The 5,526-nt window shown below is 32.7% G+C and overlaps 1 protein-coding gene across 2 annotated transcripts in view; it reads right to left on the bottom strand.

The window, feature by feature from the left end:
• The window catches only part of LOC108970967 (putative uncharacterized protein DDB_G0282133), a 33,488-nt gene extending 32,499 nt beyond the window's left edge, over window positions 1-989 (bottom strand). Inside the window, exon 1 of one of the 2 annotated variants that reach the window (XM_018936712.1) lies at window positions 783-989. The gene's annotated coding sequence lies outside the window, so the exon portion shown is untranslated. The remainder of the gene's footprint in view (window positions 1-782) is intronic. The other variant, XM_018936714.1, reaches the window with a different exon arrangement.
• Window positions 990-5,526: the final 4,537 nt, after the last annotated feature.

Raw genomic sequence — 5,526 nt, 5'->3', positions numbered from 1 at the left:
TCTTGTCCATACCAAAATGTTGGCTGGGTTGCATTGGTTTCAGTTTGTATGGAAAAATGAGCAAAAACACTGATTTTTGGTCATTTTCAAAGGCCTCCCTACAGRTYCATARGGGATCTAGGGGGTCGAGGGAGGGTTTATTAAAAAGTTCGATACTTCCTCTTTCCAATAAGGGGTCTGGAGTGGGGTTAGCCCGACCCTGTTTTTCTCCATAAACGATATTTAACCGGCGCGATACTAAACATTCCCCTGGTGTTTTGGTTTGTCGGGTGTTATATTATATACCCTTATATATTCCTAATATGGGAAATCTAATAGACAGTCCATATACATTTTATCCTAATCTAAAATTTGGCATACAATTAATTTATTCAACTGTTAAGGTAAGTACATAAAATGGAACAATAAAAGTATAAAAATGTTTACAATTTGAATAATAGTTTGCCCAATTTGTTGAATTTATTCTATCAGATATCAAAAAATGTAAGTTAATTATGTTATTAGTATAAATCAGGAGTCAAACCGCAACTGAATTCTGGGCTTTTATTTTTGAATCCCAGGCATTAAATTTATGAACATTATAAAGATATAAATATAACGAACGAAAAAAACTAAATCCCAAAGAATATTTTCATTTGCTTCGAAGTTCTTACAGAATTTATATAACGATTTGTGATTAAGCACAGTAAGTAATATGTAACAAAAAATTACTGATATAATCCAAAACAAATCTAATATTTTAATGAAACTATTTTGTACATCAATACATTATTGATACATACATGCATTAGATTAAAGTTTTTTGCCAAATACAAAAATGCATTTCAATTTCACTGCAAAAAATTAACAGATTTTGCCACTATGAAAACCCTAAACGTTTCGCCCAAATTTCGAGCTACACAAACCGGCAAATTAAAGAATTCCAATTATTGTAGAATTATCACCAGTAAACAAGACATATATTTGTACGCTTTAAGTTAACACTAGAGAAAAAACGATAACACCATACGCTCGATACCCCTCCTTTGCCCCGAATTATTACCGATATCTTTTTATACACACATCATCATAGTAAGTAAGTGTGCCAATTGGTCCGAGCGATTGTGTGCTGTCATCCAGTCACAAATCTCTAAAATTGAGATTTTAAATTAGAAAAAATGGGATTTGAGACGATTTTGCAATTCTGTAGGGGACAGTCACAAAAATATATTACATTTCATTATTTAGAGATGTGTTTGCACTTGAATAAAAATAAATATGTTAATAACCAGTATTTATATTTCTATATCAACTATATATATATATATATAACTATGTTCACTCAAAAAGCAAAATTACCAATAAAAATAAGAATATGTGCATAAAATATATTTGAAAACATTTTTTATTTGAATATCTTATCGATAAGCTTTAAGTTAATTATTACATATTAATAATGATAATATGTTTATATACATATATAATATGTTGTAAAGTACATTATAATTGCGAAATACAATTTATCCGTGCGATTCTGTATTGTGATACAGTATCAAGTCTCTAAATTTGAGATTTTCAGTTAAGGACAATTTTTGAGACTTGAGACGATTTTGATATTCTGTAAGTGACAGTCACTAAATCTATTACATTTCATTATTCTGAGATGTTTTTATACATGAATGCAAATAAATATGTCGATAACAAATATTAAATTTTCTATAAGATAATCAAAAAACATAAGTATCAATAAAAAATAAAAATATATGTTGACTTTGTTCCATAATACATATTAAAGAAATTTATGTAAAATTTATTTATTTTTAACTTTTTCGTGTTTGAGTTGCTTACAAAATATTTAAAAAAAACGACAATCGATTAATATCTATGGTGTTCTCTATTCAGTATATTCAAAATGGCAGACAAAGAGTGTTTTTTGGTTTTGTGACCTGCTAACTACCTGGTCTCAAGGCAATATTTTGAGACTAAAGCTAGAGACTGTTTAGTGAATAGTAACTTTTTACCGCAAAATGTCTCAAATAGAGTTAGAGACTGGTTACAGAATCCCGCTATATGTGTATTCGGACAGTTGCTTAAAGGAGTCTTAGACGACATACATGTGCATTCGATCTGTATGAAATCGTTTCGCCATACACGACATACAAATTCATTTTGCGTTCGTTCTTCACACAGTGAATATCTACGACAGGCAAGCGGAACATTTCTTTTAATTTATTTCTAATGTCGTACTTTCATCTATTTCTTTGTATTTCGTTATTAAGTTATTCTAACTTTTATTTTTCTCAATTTTATTTTTATATTTATCACTTTTCGTTTGCCGGTACATTTTTTATAAGATCAATAAATTCTGGTACGAAACCCTTATTAAGGGGGAGCCTGCTTTAGAAGCTTCATACAATCGATTTTTTTTTTGCCTAAATCTCTTTAAAAATTATCTAATTATGTCCCCAAAGTTATGCATGAGAAGACGAAATATTGCCGAAGCGAAATAGTGACCGAGAGTCTAGCAGATATTTGAGTGCTTGAGGAGAAAAGGAAAATTTGGAAGCGCGATTTTTCAGTTTTTCATTTTTATGGTTATTCATAATTGGCGGGCAGGATAGAAAAAACTGAACGTCGGATGGCATTGGGGCAAAGTTTATTATCTTTGGCATAAAATTATCTTCTATTTAAACAACTATTTAAAAAAAAACTAAGAAAAGTCAAGTTTGAACATATTTTTAAACAACATAAAATAAAATAAAATTTAAAGAAGATAATACACGACACACATGTGTGCACACCGTTCGAAGAAATCAAACATTTTCGCGAACATGGATCGGTATGCGCACAAGCTCATACACGAGTAAACCGCAATCGCACACATACCGATCGAACGCGAATGTGTGTCGTGTATGGCCACTTTTACTGACGCTCCGAACACATAGAGAGCGACACGACATCGCAGCACGACAGTGAACTGTAAATGGCGTCGTGAATCTTTCTACATGAACATTTGCAAGAAGACAGTGACATAACAATGACCGGCATGTACACAAAGAACACATCTGTCCATTTTGTATGTACACAATTTCGTTCTTCTTCACTTCACTTAAATTTTAATATTTTGTTCAAAGAGAAATTTTTTTTGCAAAATATTTATGCAAAAAATAAGTAAATATTTTTGTCTTAAACTATCAATTGTTATTATAATTGAATAACGGAGCTATTTTATGATTTTATTTGTAAAATGACGTCAGATTTGTTAGAGCTTTGAATAGTCTTACATTTCACATATTAATGGCATCATTCCTCTCTATTGAAAGGGACAACTGACGGCCACTAAAGAATCTCTTCAAATCTCCAGATCAGCAAATAAAATAACAGGCATTTGGGAGCATATTTCTCAAGACGAAAAATTTCTGCTGACGACGTAGCAAATCAAGATTGACAAAAACTCAAAAATAAACATATATGTAACTTCTCTTTTTGATTTATCTTAAAATAAATTCACTCTTTTACAGCTTTTTTGTTATTATCAAGTTGACAAATAGCTAACCAAAAGATCCTAATAGCAGATTCGAAAACTGTTACTTGGCTAATACCGATGTTATCTACATATGTAAGCTACTGCGTCATATTGAGACTAATATATTTCTCAATTGGGCAACGAAAAAATATCTCCTTTGAACAAATTGTGAAACTCACAAGCTGACAGATAACGCATAGCACAAGAAGAGCTCCTACATACAATCACATGAGAGGGGTTGATACGCCATACGCAGGAGTTCCTGGATGAACCTTGGTGGACGGAAATTTAGGGGACAGCATCCTGTATTGGTAGCTAACATAGAAGTTGCCCAGGATAACCTACTACATGAAGCGTTAACCTAGCGCTTGTATAGTAGTTCGAAGATATTCGATATTGATTTCTTCTGTATTTCAGAGTCCCTAATGCACTACTATTATAGTCTAGTGGATTACTGTAAGCTGCCTTTATCGTAGGGTGCCACGCGAACGCTCACCACACGGAATAGGGCAGCATGGATGGAGTGAGTGTCTCTAAAATATATTATTAGTAGTAACCTAAGTATTGAGAATGTGGGTTGTGTACCTAAAGCCGATCACCAAAAAGKGTAGTTTACCTTGGTGGCCCAGTAGACTCTCAGAGCTTAGTAAAACACTACTTAGGCTTTTAAACAAAGCTAATCGTTCTGCGAACTGGGAGGAGTTCAAATTTAAATTAATTGTCTACAATAAAAAGATTAGGTTTGCGAAACAAGGCAAGGAAAAAACATAGCTTTACAGCTTGGTTCTGTATTTCAGAGAGACAGGTCGGGACGGCCAAATTCAACCGCACATATACCAGATCACTCGGATTGGGTTGTCGTAATTAACTTACATCTTTCCTATTAAAAAGAATGGAAAAACGGCGAAAGCGTGTAAAATAAGGTCGAAAGCGTGGAAAACCACACGCTTACATGGGAATCAGCATGCTTCTCTGTATCAACTAACCGCGGAAATCCAAGTTTGCTGGATTATGGAGAGGTTGCCTATGCGCCTTCTGGAGAAAACCTTTTTAGACCATCTTTATCCATGCAACTATGAAAAGTTGCGTCCACCACAATTTTTAGCCTAACAAAAGACTCTGGACACTGGAACGAATGTGCGCGGAAAATAAACTAATATTGGCTTTACCACGATAAATTAAGGCTTTTGATGGGATCACTCATTGCTTCTCTTAAAGCAATACATGACAAATGACGCATTTCTCACTCTGACCCATGTATTGAGCCTCCAGGACAGCTTTCGATCAAAGATGAGTCCCAAGTACTTACCCTTTTTGACAAGCGGCTTCCTTCCACCCTGTAGACTCTCACATTGAGGTATTCTTGGGTAAACCGTAAAATTACACTGGTTTACAACAAAAATGTTCCATGAACGCCACTATACAATTTGTATGTGGAATCGCTCGCTGGTTTCGAAAATCGAATACATTTTTTTTTTTATGGATACGTTTTCGAGATATTTGCAATTTACCGTTATTCGACCAAAAAAAAAGGTGTCTTCATTTAATCATGTATATCTCACTGACCAGTTGAGCAATCTTATTGCAAATTATAAAAAATAAAAGTGAATGAAATTTCCTAAAAATATTGTCTACTCCATTTTTCCATAGGCCTTATAATTTCTGAGAAATTGATTAATCACTTCGTGTTTTTAAATTTCTTTATGAAAAAATTAAAAAAAATAAATAAACTTTGGCAAGGAAAAAATTTTAAAACAAGATATTTTAAAAATTTTTATTTATTTTATATTTTATAAAAAACTAAGCTACCAACGAACAAAACCCATGGATACATAGGAAAGTTGTACATGATCAAAGAAATATATCCAAGTCGCGCCAAGTCAATGTTTACGTATATGCGTATGTAGTGTATAAAGTAGGGGTGGGATATCTAGCTATGCGCTGTTTCTGTTAAGTAAAAAGTCAATTTTCATGTCGTTTTTAGTTTTTATAAACTCATTTATTTATATATTAGTAATATA

Source organism: Bactrocera latifrons, unplaced genomic scaffold, assembly GCF_001853355.1.
Source record: "Bactrocera latifrons isolate USDA-ARS-PBARC rearing strain unplaced genomic scaffold, ASM185335v1 scaffold_319, whole genome shotgun sequence".
In the NCBI taxonomy this organism is placed as follows: Eukaryota; Metazoa; Arthropoda; class Insecta; order Diptera; family Tephritidae; genus Bactrocera; species Bactrocera latifrons.
Note: the sequence above shows the minus strand (reverse complement) of the source record. Positions and strands in the feature narration are given on the sequence as shown.